Below are 18417 nucleotides of genomic sequence, written 5' to 3'. Positions count from 1 at the left end.
TGCTTTTGAATTATGGTGCTGGAGGAGACTCTGGAGAGTCCCATGGACTGCAAGAAGATCAAACCTATCCATTCTGAAGGAAATCAGCCCTGAGTGCTCACTGGAAGGACAGATCCTGAAGCTGAGGCTCCACTGCTTTGGCCACCTCATGAGAAGAGAAGACTCCCTGGAAAAGACCCCAATGTTGGGAAAGATGGAGGGCACAAGGAGAAGGGGACGACAGAGGACAAGATGGTTGGACAGTGTTCTCGAAGCTACCAGCATGAGTTTGACCAAACTGCGGGAGGCAGTGGAAGACAGGAGAGCCTGGCGTGCTCTGGTCCATGGGGTCACGAAGAGTCGGACACGACTAAATGACTAAACAATAACAATCTAGAACTACCCAACAGTCAATCTGGGTGGTTGGGGCTAGAGCCTGAAAATACTTCACTGACAGGGAGTGGTTCCAAACCTTAGGTGAGCCTAAGGTTCCTGGTTTTCCAAGCTCCAGTGACTCTTGACAGGAAATAATGTTTGCTAATACCTGGGCAGCAATGGCAACAGCAACTCTGCCATGGTTTCAAAATAGGCCATGCTCTTGTGGGTTTGATTGTCTGCAAGTAGATTTTGCTGTGCAAATGTCACAGGGAGTCCATGAAATTGGGAAGAAAATAAGTAAATAATGTGGGATGGTGCCGGCTGCTTTCCATCACTGAACTATGCAAGCTACCTAAGTAGCAACAAGCTCTATGCAGATGTTCAAAGAACCTGTGGATTAGTTGTTGTTTTTTAAGGAATCTGTGGGGGCATCAAGAGGGGTGCATGCCATCTCCACCTGCTGCACCCCCAGTCTTCCCACATTGAGTAGAAAGGCCTGAAGGGAACCTTCCCTTACCACTGGAAACCCTCATGTTGTGGAGTTTCTGGCTGCAAGGAGGCTTCCAAGAGCATTCAGCCAAGCGTACTTAGAAGCTGCCTTCAATGCATGGAGGTTGAGGGTGGGCTCAGGGTTGGTGGGGGCATGACTGGTACTACTGAACATGACTCCCTTCCATATTCTAGGAGTGAAATAACAGGACATTAGGAAAGATGTCATAATCACAGCCATATCTCTGTTCAATATGGAGTTCTGTGGGAGAGCCACGTGAAAGCAGGTAATAATAAATGGGTTCCGTAAAAACAATATATTGTTTACACAACCAATTATCCCAAGTCACTAGCTCCATAATCTTCCTCAATATAATTTGATTATGCAGTCACAGAGTGTTGATCAGAAGAGAGCTGAAAGCAATAGGAGCATTCAGGATAATTACAGGCTCTTGATTTGGCTTTTGTTTTGTCTCGGCAAAAGTAGCCCTGGAAACAGCAGCAGAGTCATTTTCCCAGGGATACAGAGTTGGGGCATCTGAGAATGGAATATATAGTGATTTGCAAAAAGCTCACTATAGGTCATGATGCTTTGCTTGCTGTGGTCTTTGCAGCAGCTCCCAGTGCCAAAATCACTGTTCTGTTTAAAGCGACAACTTCCCATTTATCTTCTTCCCCAGATATATGTAGCTACAGGTTGGGCATATTCAAGGTTTCGCTAACTATAAACTATGAACATGCCAGGCCAGTGCCACATGTACCCTAGCAAATCGCCCAGAATCCTTTGCAGTAGTTATGCTGTGAAAAGGGCTCTATTAAAGGTAGCATATTTCAAAAGTCCTGCCTATGAAAAGGAGACAGAAGACATTCAATTATAATTTAACTTTCTCATAAAAGTGATGACAACTGGCTTTGCAAATAATATAGGTCCATAGCTATTAATATAAAATAAGGAATTCTTAGGTGAGGCATGAGCTGCAAGGGAAAGTGAACTTCCCATTAGTCCAAAAGGTAGATACACACATGCATTGGTTTTGAACAAGCTGATGGACATCTTACAGATTATATACTGCTCTACTTGTTACAGTGTTTGATATTACTAAAGGAAAAAGAGAGTATCCTTTCCCACTTATAACCACCTTTTCACTTTCCTAAATATATCTCTTGTGGACTTTATAAATCATCATGTAGGCTTCCTCCATGTCTTTAATCTGCCTCTCCTCTGACCTGTGACAGACCTAGTTCGCGTTGAGATGGTAAGCCAGTGCCTGGGGCCTGAACCACTTTGGGCTGCAGGTAAGAACTTGCATAAAATAATTTTTTCTCCATAAAAATAGGGGAAAATATATACATCCACATAGAAAACCTGCTGTCTGGAAGAAGAACTGCAGCCTAACATCCCTACTGACATGAGAATGCAGGGATTTATTTAAATTAAACTTTAAGGAAAGCTCTCTCTACAGCAAAGTTTGACAATCCCTCTCGACATACACACTGCAAATGCTTTGGCAGGTGGAAAGAGGCTACAAAAAATCCCAAGGTAACTGACGGCGGATAGGCTTCCAGATTCAATCTGTCAGTCACACATACAGAGCTCAGACTACACATGGCACTTCGAAGGAGAAAATGCCAGCAAACTAGAAATATAGGGCTGCAGCGAATGCCAGCCATGTTCAGAGTCAACCGATTGAAACTAATAACATGACTAAGTCGGGCCCATTATTTTCATTGAGTCTACCCTGCATAAAACCTAACCCGTATTCTCTAGCAACTTCTGAAGGTAACTCTGGAGGCATCTGCAGAGAGCCAGCTCCAACTCTTCGTGTAACAAGACAGCTCAAACACTCCCCACCCTCTGGCTCCTTCCTCGCCCACACCTTCATTTGGAATGTCCTCGCCATTCCCCTTCTTGCCCTTTGCATTCTTAACAAGGTATTAAGTAGTGTGCAGGTGATGTCTTCCTTAGATTAGTCACCCTAAGGGAATATGAGCTACAGAGGATTAATTCCTCAAGCTTAGTGTCCAGGGTTTTGTTTTTTATCAACTGCAGCATATCCTATGTGGATCCAGTGCTTAAGCCATCAAGCCAGAGTGGATTTCCAGACCCCACTTTTTTCCCTGATGTAGAAAAGTCAGTAGATCATGGTCCCTATCCAACTCCCTCTGACTTTAGCTGCTCTTCTGACAGAAGAAGTCTGTACTGTGGTGACTGTATCACCAAAGAGTAATTGAATTGTAGAGTTGCAAGGGATGCAGGTGGCACTGTGGGTTAAACCACAGAGCCTAGGACTTGCCAATCAGAAGGTCGGTGGTTTGAATCCCCGCGACGGGGTGAGCTCCCGTTGCTCGGTCCCTGCTCCTGCCCACCTAGCAGTTCGAAAGCACGTCAAAGTGCAAGTAGATAAATGGGTACCGCTCCGGCGGGAAGGTAAACGGCGTTTCCGTGCGCTGCTCCGGTTCACCAGAAGCGGCTTAGTCATGCCGGCCACATGACCCGGAAGCTGTACGCCAGCTCCCTCGGCCAATAAAGCGAGATGAGCGCCGCAACCCCAGAGTCGGTCACGACTGGACCTAATGGTCAGGGGTCCCTTTACCTTTACCTTTAAGGGACCCTGAGGGCATCCAACCTAGTCCAACCTGCTACAATGCAGGAATATGCTGCTGTCCCGCCTGAGGATTGAACCTGCAACCTTGGTGTTATCAGCACCATATGGGATCGATGGTCAAAACACAGATGTCTCCTTCTGTGCTTCAGGAGGGGCATGTTGCTTCCTTTACTGTAATGATTTGATTAGGAGGCTCAGGGTGGGCTCTTCCCTTCAGCGTTTCCATAATATCTGGATATAGCCTGTGCAAACAGCCCCTCAATTTTTGCACCAGTTCACAGTAACCTTGTTAACAAACTCATAAGAATTAGTAGTTCTATAAAACACACACACATGGTCTGCTCATGTGTCCCATTTGGGGCTTGCTTTTGACCTGAAGTAGTTTCTGTTTGCAAAATTTTGAGAATCTCTAAGCTAGCTTCACCACTGCTCTTAAAAACCTCACTGTTAAACAGGCACAACAACTTAGCCTTGGAAAAGGCACTGCACCCAAAACGCTATTCCTCCACTTGGGTTTCTGACTATCCTTCGTTTACAGGACCCTTTCTTATTGTACATACAATAAATAAACTCAAAGAATATAGGGATATATGTTTCTTATCCATATCAGCTCAGTCCTAAGTATGCTTATTCAGTAGTAAAGTTCAATTAAATGAGTTCAATGAAACTTATTTTCAAGCAAGCATATATTGGATCATGGTCTCAGTTGCACAGGTATAATTTCACAAAGTATCTTCTTAAAAAAAGAAAAGAAAAAAGGCTTGCTATATCAAGTTAGCTAAGCACCCAGAGCTGGGAATGTTTTGCAGATCAGGTAACTAAGGAATCTACGGAAGGAAAACTCAGTGTCTCCATAAATAGAGATGTGATGTTCCATGAATATTAATAAAATTTGATGAGAAACAAAGCCATCTGTTTCAGTTTCTATTCTAAATCCAGTTTAGTTTTGATTCCTCACCCATCTGTGAAGGATTCCTCTCCCTCCACAGTCATCTTAACAAAATGCTCTAAAACAAATATCCTGCTGTTGAACACTTATTTAGGTTCTCAAGCTATGTGAGAGGACCCTCAGCCGAGGCACAAAACACCTTGAGAGGGGGAAGAAAGAAGTAACCTGTTTGTGTGAAGATCCTCCTGCAGCAGGCAGAATTTTCTTTTCCACTTTTCTACAAAGCTAAGAATTGAGTGGGCTGAAAGTCCCTTTGGTCTTTACAGGGCAATTAAGGTCCTATACCAGGGGGGTCCAGCTTTTCATACCAAGTGGGCTGCAAGAGTACTTTGACACAGAACCCGTGGGCCACACACTGCCTTGTCATGCAGGCATTGCCTTCCCAAAGCTGGCTAAGTGAGGCACTAGGGTTTGGGAAGGAGGTGCAAGGCTCTGGCAGGCTCCTAGAGCCCTTCCACCTCTTTCCCAAAGCTGGGAAAGTGCTAACTAGGTTTTGAGAAGGAGGTGGGAGGACTCTAGGACCCTGTCAGAGCATCATGTCTCATTCCCAAAGCCTTGCTTACCCAGCTTTGGGGAAGCAGTGAGAGGGAGGGGGGGGCATCAGATGTTGCCAAAGGCCACCAGAAAGACATTGAAGGTTGCTTGTGGCCCTCAGGCTGCATGTTGCCCAATACACTGTTGACACTGAATGCTAACATTGATCTGTACTGGAAACAATGACCATTTCTCTCTCGTGTGCACACAGCTTTGAGAGTGCAGAGAATTCTAATTCAGAAAGGGACTAACCAGCTGACAGAATTTTAGCACACCCACAAACTGCAATTTCCTCAGTTCCTTGTGGAGAAGATATGAGCAGAGGTGCAACCTTTTGAGGGTACCCCAGTGGCTTGAAAGGCAAGAGAAACATCTCTGCTCTGTGTGGTGAATTGCTTATGACTTCCATGCCTCCCTGCTGTTGGAGCCTATGTAGCCCAGGAAGACAATGAAGGACTTAGTTTTTTTGTGAGAGGAAGCAACGCTAAGAAGTGGCTTTTATATTATATTATATTTAATTTATATTGCTAGATCCTCTGGGTGAAAACAAAAATTGGAAATCAGTGATGTGAAAGGCATAAGCAGACTCTATGATTTTGGGAGTATTGTACCTGCCTCTTTATTTCTGCATTTATTATAATATAAATAGTAGTTTATCAGATAGCATCTGTTGCTTTAGTTGTGGCTTGAGTACGAATATAATTTATTCAGCATCTTCTCAAATGTTTCTGTTTTAATCACACACACATACATCCCTCCATCCACACTGAAAATGACAATTTTGCCCCTACTTTTGTTTTTTCCTAGAGGAAAAGCTTTGTTACAATTGTCTCTAAAACGTTACAAGTTCTGATACTGTTTTAACTAAGCAACACTTTATAATATTGTTTTTCCTTTGGCCTGTGGCTGACAAACCTGAAGGAGCCTTTTAACATGGTATCTTAGCTTGGCTTGCAGCCAAGATCCCCTGTTTATGAAACACATTGTTGCTAGAAAAGGAAAGGTATACATGGAAGAAGAAGAAAAACATACCAAATGCTCTCTAGATGTAGGATATACAAAAGGACTTTGACTGAAACCTTGTCTGAGAAGACTGTGTTTTGTGATTGTTCCCCAATCATTTTGATTACAGACTTCCCGAGATGGGAGCTGTCAGTTTATTCGCCTTCCACACCATCTGGTACAATTACGCTCAACCTGCTTCAGGCTTCTCTAGGCTCTATTCCTGTACGCATGCCGAATCAAAACAGGAATGGGGAGCTCAGCTTGCAGCTGCTCGAATTCCTGGCAACAGAAGCTGGAAAAGCAGAAAGAAGCCTGATCGAGCTGTATCAATGAACAACAGTTCTAGGCTTTATTTGCAACAAGCGACCACTGCTGTGCTGCCCACTGTTATATTAAGTCAAGAAAAGCCCCACATCCACTGCCAAGTTCCTTCCATTAAAAAAAAGGTAAATATATCTGCAAGAACATGGACCTCACATCCAAAGAAATTTGAGGCGTGCTAAAAGGTAAAGCACAACCAATATGAGCATTTGACAGGTGTTTTTTTTTAAAAAAAAATTCTTTATTCATATCAGGAGAGATATGTCTACTCAGAAGTAAGTCCCAATAAGATATGGCTTAATCCCAGAAAAGAAGGTCCAAGCATGCCGGGTCTACCATTAGGCAGGGTGAAGCAGCCACCTCAACCAGCTAATTTGGGTTGTCATGAAAGGGCAGCAAATGGCTATTCATTATTGTGCTCTTAGTGCCAGGGAAGAGGGAGAACTTGTGAAATTTTCTGCCTCAGATGCCGAAATACCTTGACTAACACCAAGTGCTATATATCCTGATGAGGCTCAGGGCGAGCACCAGTTCCTGCTCCACCTCAGGCAGAGAAATGCCTTGGGTCAGCATTGAGCCTTAAGGCACAGATATCTGAGTGTAGGGCAAACACTGTGCTGGTACAAAGAAATGTTAATGTGTATAAACTGCAGCTTTTTCACTCTAAAATACTCGCAAGCTGCAAACAGGAACAGATAGGCCCACACTTGTGAGTAATCTGAACAGAAAAACCATGATATATAGAAGGAGGCACCTTATGTGCCTGATGTAATGTGCATTTCTTTGAAGCTTGGTGTCTCAATCTGATTTACAAAATATCTCAAGAAACAGTCCAATGCCTATTGCAAATCAGATTGAGACACCGTGCTTCAAATAAATGCACACTGCATCAGGTAAATAAGGTGCCCTCCTTCTATATTTCTAGGCTGTTTTACAAACCAGTAATATGTTACTGCTTTGTAAAACAGCCTAGAAATGTTTTCTGCAGGATATAAATCCATAAAATGAAGAGGTAAGATAATAGCAAGAAGAAGAATATCCAGATTTCTCAACCACAAGGAAAACGCAAGAATTTTACTCAGAGAAGCAGCTTACAATATGGCATTGCCCAGGAGAAACTGTCCTATGAAAAGCTACACTCCAAGAGCAGGTAAGTTGGAGGAGGTGCTTCCCAGTTCTGGAGAAGTTGGCACAAGGATGAAAGAGAGCGAGAGCAAGGAGAGACTTAGCCAAATGCATGGAGGTGCTAAATTACAGAATCTCGTCCATAGTATAACAGCCTTTCTGCAGTATATATTCTCTGCCTGGGAACATTCTCCATCTTAACCAGCCTACCTTCACAGGCATGCCGAGTCATAAGCAGAGTGTTGGCAGTCGATGCATATTCAAACAAACAAACAAATTACAACAACCTCACACCTCCGAATGAACAAAGCTGGCTCATGAAAACTGCTTCAACTGGATCTAAGATTACAATTGCTAAGCTAATACCCACCATAGTATAGATTTCAACACACCTCCTGAGGGGGAAAACCCACATTCATCTTTCTGAAAGCTTCTAATCTTCTCCAGAAACTGAGATCACTCTTTTGTGTTCCCAAAACACCCTGTTTCCCATTGCAAAATCCAGATACCTTTCACCTAATTATGGGATCAAAGGCTGATATATTTGCTGATGGCCTATTTGCCTGGGAAAGTTGAAAGCTGAATAAGAGATAGCTAAACACTAGGAGTCTGATTCAATCCACCGCAGGAACAGCAACTGCATAAGGGGGAAACCTCGTAACAGAGCTCACTTTCCCTCCCCCTCCCCATCATTGTAGAAAATGGAAGGATTGTTCAGGTTTCCCATATGATCAGCTCACTCCCTATTATCAGTGAAGGAACATGAGCTCAGATCAATTAAAAAACTCTTACTAAATACAATGATCAGTGAAATCATAACTCGGAAGAGATAATATAATTCCAGCAGCACAGGACTAAATACAAAATGAAACCCTGAAGGAACAATAAACAAAATCTAAGAAATCTTAGCTGACCTTCCAAAGGGACAGTGAGATATCTTGTGGATGTTCAATGGATGTCCAACAGATGTCCTCACAAAAGTCCACCAAAATATGTCCAATGCAACCTGCACCCTTTGTCAACGTGGTAGTCTCCATAGATTTTGGACTGTAATTCTGATAAGCCCCCTCCAACATGCCCAGTGGTCAAGGATGATAGAAATTGTGGTACAAAAACACCTAAAAGGCACCAGGCTGGAGAAGGCTGGCCTTACCTCTAACAGTGATGTTGCATAATAGAATATCTGACCCAGGCCTCAATTTAGGAGTTGGGGCCATAGATGAGCCAAACTGTTTAGGGCCTTAAACCGTCAATTGGAATTTAGCCCAGGAATCAACTGGAAGCTCTCATGCACTGGTATGATATGTTCCCTGTAGATAGATGAAAAGCCACACTTTGACATTCTAGACCAGTGAATACCCTAAACTGTCTTAGCTCTGCTGGGATAGCTCAGTTGGTAAAGCATGAGAGTCTTAATCTCAGGGTTGTGGGTTCTAGCCCCATGTTGGGCAAAAACATTCCTGCATTGCAAGGGGCTGGACCAGATGACCACTACTGTGGTCCCTTCCAACACTACAGTTCTATCCCATGTAGAATGCACTAAGCAGTTGTTGAAAAGTAGCCGGTGCCTGGGGCACAGTGATATGATAAAGGAGCACAGCTGAAACCGAAGAGGGGGGAAATCATGCCAAAGCTTCCAGACAGCCTTGATACAAAGCATTATCCAAGAGCACTGTGAAGCTGCAAGACTTGCCCTTTAGCATGACCTCCTATAGGGTGAATCCTTAGCCTTGCATTGCAAGTTAACTCCATCTTATTTTGGTTGAAAGCCAGTTCATCCTCCTCATCTGATCCATTATCAATTCTAGGCAAGCTCTCAGAGACTTCATTACAAAACCTGGATCTGATGGAAAAGAGAAATTTAGCTGCACGTTATCAGTATACAGAGGAAACTTTACCCATCTCTTTAGACAAACTTTCCCAGCAGCTTTATATGGCTATTATACAGCACTGGATTCCAGGAGAACCTATATAGCAATTGACACGGAATCAGAAAGCAAAAGTCTCCCTTTAACATGCAAATGAACATAGAAACATAGGAAGCTGTCTTGTGTGTTTTATGTAAACAGCTTATATGTTTTGATGAATAAGTGGCATATAAATCCTAATAAAAAAGTAATTATACTGAATCCATTTAGCTGGGTATTGTCTACTCTGACAGGCAGAGACTCTCCAGGATTTCAGTCAAAAATCTTTCCTAATCCCACCTGGAGATGCCAGGGATCAAACCAAGAACCTTTTGCATGCAAAGCAGAAGTTTTATCATTGAGTTATGCGGAAGATGTCCTCACAAAAGCAAGCATTATTGATCTTATGAATGCAAGCAACCACTAGCCAAGATGGGCATGGATCACAGGATAGACATGATAGCATAAAGCCATGAGGCATTTAAGATATCTTATCAACAGCCAATACCTGAATCACCAAAGGAAAACACCCAGGGTCAGACAGAACAATGGCAGTGCTAATTCGTGTGCAATAAACACCACACTAAATACTCAAGAGAGACCTCACTGATACATGCACTGTCCGAAGTACACATGGGTTCCTCGTGCTCAGGTAAAAGGACATTTCATACATCTTGGTGGGGGAGCAGTATTCAAGTGCAAGTCACAGAGGTTTTGAGTTGTCCCCTCAGCTTCTCAGGCCCCAGATGTCCAACCATTCAAGGAAGAGGACCTGGGATGCTAGAGAAGACAAAGGATAGCCCCACAAGCAACCACATCAGCTGATCTTTGTCTCTCTTAACGACCAAGAACCAAACAGAATGTACTTCCTTGGTGGCAAATCAGAGCCTGAAAGAAGCACAGCCATATCTATGCATGCTCTGGTTATCTCCCGCTTGGACTACTGCAATGCACTCTACGTGGGGCTACCTTTGAAGGTGACTCGGAAACTACAACTAATTCAGAATGCGGCAGCTAGACTAGTGACTGGGGGCGGCCGCCGAGACCATATAACACCGGTCTTGAAAGACCTACATTGGCTCCCAGTACGTTTCCGAGCACAATTCAAAGTGGTGGTGCTGACCTTTAAAGCCCTAAACGGCCTCGGTCCAGTATACCTGAAGGAGCGTCTCCACCCCCATCGTTCTGCCCGGACGCTGAGGTCTAGCGCAGAGGGCCTTCTGGCGGTTCTCTCATTGCGAGAAGAATAGCTACAGGGAACCAGGCAGAGGGCCTTCTCGGTAGTGGCGCCCGCCCTGTGGAACGCCCTTCCAGCAGATGTCAAAGCGATAAACAACTACCTGACATTCAGAAGACATCTTAAGGCAGCCCTGTTCAGGGAAGTTTTTAACATGTGATTTTACTGTATTTTTGGTTTTATGGAAGCCGCCCAGAGTGGCTGGGGAGGCCCAGCCAGATGGGCGGGGTATAAATAATAATTTATTATTATTATTATTATTATTATTATTATTATTATTATTATTATTATTTTCCATTTACAATGGCTTCAGTTTCTATCCGGTCAGTTTAATAGCTTGCATTCGCCATTCAAGATTGCTGGGTTTTAGTTTTGTTTTTTAATTAAAAAAAATGTTGGCCACTGAGTGAGATCCAGAAACGGTTGCCTGAATCATGGACTTCTTTTCTGGTGCTTCCTAGTGGTTTGGTACATGGGTAGTCTTTGTATTGAAATGTGACCAGATCCTGCAATCCTCATTATCCCTCATCACTGGCCATCCTGATTGGGGCTGATGGAAGCTGGAGTACAACATCATATGGAAGAAAACAGATCCCCCATCTCTGCTCTAAATTACTCTGCAAAGTTATACTACAACAGGACTCACCATTTGGCTGGGACTTACAGCATACTTAGTTTAATGATTAATGCAGACTGCCACAGCAGTCCACATCTTCTCGGTTTCTTTATATGCAACACAATGCAGAACACTAGCACAGCTACACCACACTACTGCTACTTCCATGAAGAATTTACTTATTGCCCCTGTTTATATTTTCAGTCCTAACTTAACCTCTGCTTGTGTATTTCCCCCAGTGTGTGAACATTTAAAATATGCTATACAAAGCTGCAAGCGTAAATGTGAATTGGGTAGAGGGGGAAAGAGCCAGAACAAAACAAGATATTGCAGACCTGACAGTGCAATTGGTACGCTCAGAAGTAAACCACACCAAGTTTGACATGGCCTACCCTCAGGTAAGTGTATACAGGATAGCAGCCTGAAGCACAAAAAGCTGAGGTATTAAATTGAAGTATTAAATTGATGCAGTCTTTGATTTTTTACAAGCACAACTTAAATGGCTTCAACAAATTAACAAGTTTCAATTATTGCTGGGAAAACAACTCTGAATTGTATTCGGAACCACAAATCTTCCGGCACGTCGTCTATTTATTAATATTGTATTAAGAACCACTTAGGCACTGATTATAGGAAAGCCCCTATAATAATGCACTGGGCCTCGGGCAAGATTCAATTAAATACTAGTAAGGCTGCACTGGATATTCTCATGTGAATACTGTCTGCACAAAAAGGAAGCTTTTGTGGAGTTGAAACATTACCATAAATCTTTCCATATTTAATCCTTTTAACACCTGCTCACTAGTATTTGCAATGCCTCTCTACTGCTGTTGCTTAAGTGCTTCTTCCTGTTCCTCCAGTCATGGTACCAGATGTTTGATGTACATGTGGTTAAAGTGATGTCACAAAGCTGCTTGGCAAAATTTGGTTCTGGGTTAACAGCACTTAAGCAATTCAAACTGAGAGCAAAGTTACCTGACCTGAACTGGATGTGTGACAAAGCAGCTTAGCCAATCAGAACTGGCTATATGATGAAAGCATAAGACCATTCAGAGTGAGGACAGAAAGCACTGAGACTAGGAAAAGAGCTGCAAGCACGTTTGCCCTTGTTTGCGCACACACCCACCCTTGCTGAAACAGGGACACTCTTCATGGAGGTGAAAATGTTTGTGAGATATGCTTTCTCCTTTTTTGGCTCAGCCTTACATACCAGCAATAATTGCCTTTTGTCCAAATGCCTCTGAGCGTCCTATAAAGTAAGAAGGGAGTGCAAGTCCCAGCATAAATCAATTCAAGATTTGTTTCTCTAGCCCTTGGCTGCTTCCCAGCTTGCCTGAGTGATGGCGCTGGCCCTCAATTATTTAAAAACTTGGGGAAATAGGAGTGTGGGAACTTTGTTTACACAATTAAAGCCTTGTATTTATTCATTCATTTTAGATTCATAGACTCTGCCATCCCTGCCTCACATTGACATGGGAAAACAGCAAAATTAAATCGGAAATTCTGTTTGCTGTGTCTCCTCCTTTACATTGCAGCAATTATTGTTTTTTAAACTGAGATATCTTTGGCTGCTTATTCCTTAAACTCTCGCCATGTAAAGATACGTTTGTTCCATATTCAATGGATAACATTCAGTTATTGTGGTCACTTTGGCAAGGGTGTGGATCTTCTTACCTCTCTTTATTTTATTTATTTTTAAATATGGATAAGGAGAGAATAATGTTCCAGCTACAAGCAGTGGCAGTAGCTGAACAAGCATGTTTATTGTTGCAATGCACAGTTCTAACTTTGCTTGCCATGATAACTAATGTACAGATCTAGTCACCTGCTGAGAATAAATCCCAACCCATATTTTTCTGAATACAAAGCACACCCTCCCCAGAAACATTGACTTTTGGCACTAGGTGAAGAAACTTGGTTCAGTTTGCATTTTAATATGATCCTACCTAATTTGCCCCTCCCCAAACACACAAACTGATATGCAAACATCCTTTGAAATTTGCACCTCTCCCAATTTCTCAATCAACAAAAAAAAAGTGTGTGGCAGTTCTAAGGAACCTCCTCTCACATTCTCTATGCTTGTGGCTTGCAAGGAACCCATCCCCATTTATTGAAGCGTTGATAATCAATTATTTCAGGACATAGGAACCCGCAAGGTCCTGTTGCTAGACCACATGCCACAGGGCTCTATCTTGTCTCCCATCTATACGAAGCCTCTGGGGGTGTACTTGGGAGATTAGGAGTAAAGTACCATCAATTTTTGAAAAAAAAAGTGTACATTAGGGAAAAGCACGCCTAAAAATGCATTTATTTGTGAAATAAAATACAAAAGGGCATTGAAATTAGGGGAAATTCCTTGCAAAAATTTTATTTCTTTTTTAAAAGGAAAAATGCATACTAAAAGACTGAAGAATTTTCATGAGGCCTTTTTAAAAAAAGGGAATCATGGACTAATGCAGAAATGTGGCAAGCTGAACTTAAGATTGGAAAAGTGGAAAACCAGAATTGACAGACTCACCCATCCCTATAGGATACCTAATTATTTTCTGCTTTTGCAGAATGCCTTTCAGGTCTGTCCTGTCTGGGTCTCAAATAAATACTGTTTTATTTTCCAGGCCTATTTAGCTGGCTTCATCACTGATACTTTTTGTTGGATTTTAAAAAAAAATGTTTTCAGCAATTAAATTTATTTTGAAACGACACTGAGGATCTAGGCAATGAAAAGCAAGAACACTGCAAAACAATAAATCACTAATTAAGGGGAAAGGTAAAAAGGAAACTCACTAATTATATTCCTTAATATATTGTGGGTGGGCTTGTAGGCAGTCTAAATGAGAAGCTAGCCAACTATTGAGAGTGTTTGAAATTTTTAAGCTATGAAGCTAAATTGCAATCCGGGAAAAGAAGAAGAAAAAGAATCTATCGCTGATTGGAAGCTGGACAAAATTTCCAAGTAGCAGGCTGGTTGAATCAACTGATTTTTAAACCATTTCATTATGGAACATAAGACTGCCTTGAGCACAGATTACAGAAAGGCATGGTAAATTACACAAGCCCACTGCTGAACTAATTATGTCCAAGTTACACCCCAGTAAATGTTTAATTTTCTGAAGCATGGTCAGCGTTTGCCAGTGTCCTAATTAAAAGAAAATGTTCCTAACGACCAAACTTCCTCTGCTTGTGGGGGTAATGCAATAAGTAATGACTGAGATCTTCTGTTTTATACCTGCTGCAAATGCACTTTTAAAGTGCGCGGCCCAAATGACTCTCATGCAACGTTCGTCTGAAGCAGAGCCAATGTTGTTTTGTTTCTCCCCACTGAAATTAGTGTAATCCTGGAGAGTGGTTGGCATCACCTCTGTGGAGAACGGCTGACATACATTGAACCCACTCAAAATGATGAGCTAATTAACATTCTATGGTCTTTCCCAGCAACTGGAGACCTATTTTTAGACCATGGCAAACTACCCTAGGAAGCACCAGCTACACTTACTTTTCTGCATGCTTCTGTCTTAACATTCTGATAAATAATTCAGCTCAGTTCATAAACATTCTTGTCTCCTTTCGATATTGCTCCTCTGTCAGACAGGAGACAGCAACATTTTGCTTATGGGGGGGAAAGCGTATCTGAGAAATGTTTTCAAGCTAGGCTCCTTCACCTCACCTGTTTAAACTCAGGGTACAACCACTCTGCTGCAAATTATAGTTGTGAATTACAGTGGTACCTCTGGTTATGAACTTAATTCGTTTTGGAGGTCCTTTCTTAACCTGAGGTACTACTTCCGGGTTAGCGGAGTCTGTAACCTGAAGTGTTTGTAACCTGAGGTACCACTGTATAGGATGCAACTGGCATTTTGGCATATACGTGCAGGTGAGTTTGCAAGTGGGATTTTGTTGATTTTTTAAAAAGTCCTTCTTAAAAAGATTTTTATTGCTTTAAAACTTGATCCCCCCAAATATGTGTGTGTGTGTGTGTGTGTGTGTGTGTGTGTGTAGTTGTTTTCCCCCCAAAAGAACCAACATGTAGCTTATCTCTCCTCCATGCCTCCTCCTTTATTTTTGATCCATTAGGAAACAAATTACCGCAGTACTACTGGTTGTAGCTCCCTGTTGAGAGTACACTGTGGCAAACTCAGAGCCGTTCCACCTGGCTATAGTAGAGGGAGGGACAGGGCTGTAGGGCTCAGCTGAAATGCAGAAACCTTTGGTTCCTCCACCTCCTTAAACTTTTCCAATTCCATCTGGTTGTTAAAAAAACCTCTGGAACTAAAAATGAGTGCTTGAGCTTGCTTTTTTCCTCCTCCTTCCCAACTGCTTTTCCTTTTGTGACGTGTCTTTTAGATTGCAATCCTTTGTTTTTGGCTGAAAAGTATGGTAAAAAAAATTTATATAAATGAACAAAGTGTAAAGTGGCTCTGAACCACATGCCTACATATATTCAAAAGGTACAGACAAGCTAGAAGGAATCACAGCTGTCTTGGCCTCACACAGCAACCATGAAAATGGTTGTTGCTTGGCACCATTTTGCCTTTTCTAGTCCCAACAGATATCACAGCCGTATGCCTTATGTCACTTTGGAAAGGGAGAGTGAAGAGCAGACAAACATCTATTTATTGAGCACATGCATCTTTCAAGCAAAATTAATAATGCTCTTAATCATATAACACCCAAAAGCAAAAATGGATTCTGTCAAGCTTTCCGTATAGGGTTCAGTCCTAGCTGACTATTTCGTATTTAGTTCTTTAAATAAATTTATACATCGGCGTGGCTAACATATATCTGTACTAACTTCTGTTATCTCAGGTTTAATGTCTGAAACTGGCTTTAGTACAGTGGTACCTTGGGTTACATACACTTCAGGTTACATATGCTTTAGGTTACAGACTCTGCTAACCCAGAAATAGTACATTGGGTTAAGAACTTTGCTTCAGGATGAGAACAGAAATTGTGCTCCGGCGGTGCGGTGGCAGCGGGAGGCCCCATTAGCTAAAGTGGTGCTTCAGGTTAAGAACAGTTTCAGGTTAAGAACGGACCTCCGGAACGAATTAAGTACTTAACCCGAGGTACCACTGTAATTTGAACTGAACTTTATTATCACCTGAAGCTGTTCTGATTGTAACATGGCACATAATAGTGTGGTTTGGGGGTTTTCCACGTTATATTTTAAACATATATAAATAAAAAAGGTTAGCAGAAAATAAAGCGCTTGAAGGTTGCTCACAAAGTTCCTGCTACAAGTGGACTGAAAGAAACTTATTTCCACTAATTCCCAACATTTACCAGGAACGGACGTTTTGCATGCCACAAGTTATAAAAAGTCAAAACATTCCTGACATTTCAAAGTGGGATTTTCTGGCATTTCCAGCCATTAATCATCAGTATCTTCCCCCTCCCCAAATGTTAAGATGTGCAAGAAAGCAAACAAAGCAACACTTTACTGAAACAAGCCATCTTCAGAAGTACACATGATTAGTATTTTCATGGTATTGGGGATGAGCTACTCAGGCATAGATCCCAGCAGGAACGTTTAGAAAGCATCAGAAAAGCAGGAACAGAAACTGCTTCTCAGAAAGACGCTAACAACCAACCTCCACAGCTTGCAGCAAGATCCTCCTACCCCTTCTCTGACCTGCTGCAATTAATTCCATAGACCCAGGGCTGCTTGTTTATTAGGACCCCACACAGTGTTTGAGTAACATTACAGCCTTTAACTAGCTGCTTGTTTCATAATTCAGGGCCACCCTGCCCTGAGAAACTGAGGAGCGGGGCTTTGTCATTCAGGCTTAACGTGACACAAAAATTACAGTGCCTCAGACTCAGGCACGGCAGCTGCTGTGTGTGCCTGAATGAATAAACAGCACTCGTGTGAGGAGGAACAGAAAGCTTTACTTGGTCCTAAAGAGGATGAGGGAATACACTAAAGCAGGCATGAAAGTCACACAGGGTGAGCTTCTATCCAACTGCACAACGAGGCTCAACGAAAGACAGGCTGCTGGGGCAGGAATGCCCAAATTGTGTGTCAAGGGCCCACCAATGTGCTGTCAGAAGGGACAAAGTGTCCCTTCATAAATTAAGCAATTCTATTGAAGGCATCCGGCTCTCCATGCTCCTCTTTAACAGAGGCCCAAGCAGATCTGTCCCCCTTTAATATATCGGTAAGAACCTCATCCTGAAGGACAGATGAATAAGCCTCTGAGATGCCCCAAATAAGCCCCCCACTATGGCTGTTATTGGCATGGGGAAATCTCAGGGACACCGCCCTTGTTCAAAAAGTAAAGTCCCACCTTTGAGACACTGTCCTGGGAGCCAATTGAGGGGGGGGGGATGGGGAACAGAGTGAATCATACCTTCCATTTTAACTGAGAAAAAAAATGTTTGGGAACCCTTGGTCTGGTTCAAGCAACAGTAAAGAAACCATGGCTTACACTGGGAATAAAGAAGTGTGCTGGTATATGTTGTTCAAGTCACAATTTGCCAATCAAGCACAGAGCTGAACCCCATCGAAGTAGCCACGTCTCAAAAGATTTCAGAGCTCAATCAACTTTGCACAATGGAAGAAGATTCCTGCATTGCATGGATCCTGTCCAACTCTACAATTCCATGATTCTATATTTCTGGCTTACCACTGCATGCGAACCAGTGCTTATGGTTTGTTTCTCTCCAAAGAAATCACGGTTTATTCTTGTGGTTTGTTCACAACACAACCCAGTCTCTGGATGACCTCTCAGAGTGCTAAGCACATCCTTCTTCAACAGATCTCCCAGGAAGAACCAGTACCATGGTAGATTGATGCGCTCAGGGCCCATCTTGGCCAGGCAAGCCAGAAAGATATCGCCAATAGTATCAAAAACCAAGCCAATAGGGATGCACTGCCTTTGTCCAGGTCCTGGGGACCAACCAGGGCAACTTCTGTCCCCAAAGCAAGTGAAATTGCTTGTTATCAGAGAGCTGGTTTCTTACTTAATGGATCAGAACTTCAAAAAAATAATAATTAAAATTTAATCACTCCTGTGTCAGTCTCTATTATTATTTTTTCCCTTTAAAGTTTCACAAAAAAAACCATTGAGCACACATCCTGATAGGACTGTCAAGCTCTCTCTGCTTATTATCTGTCATTTCAATTAGATTTCTCTTCGGTCTGGAGCATCTTCATCACTGGGGAGTACTCCTGCCAGACCAGACAGCAAACATGATGGCAAACAACCAACCATCCATCAGATTTTTATTGAATAAATTGTGCCAAATAAACAAAGCCAAGGAGCTTTGCTAAT

General features: G+C 42.5%; 1 protein-coding gene and 1 long non-coding RNA gene across 5 annotated transcripts in view; one reads left to right on the top strand and one right to left on the bottom strand.

The window, feature by feature from the left end:
• The window catches only part of LOC310714528, a 332545-nt gene that overhangs the window by 138345 nt on the left and 175783 nt on the right, over positions 1-18417 (top strand). The window lies entirely within an intron of this gene.
• SLC22A23 (solute carrier family 22 member 23) overlaps positions 1-18417 on the bottom strand; it is a 105142-nt gene that overhangs the window by 46288 nt on the left and 40437 nt on the right. The window lies entirely within an intron of this gene.

Source organism: Podarcis liolepis (assembly GCF_965112155.1).
Source record: "Podarcis liolepis genome assembly, chromosome: 8".
NCBI classification, from domain to species: domain Eukaryota; kingdom Metazoa; phylum Chordata; class Lepidosauria; order Squamata; family Lacertidae; genus Podarcis; species Podarcis liolepis.
Note: the sequence above shows the minus strand (reverse complement) of the source record. Positions and strands in the feature narration are given on the sequence as shown.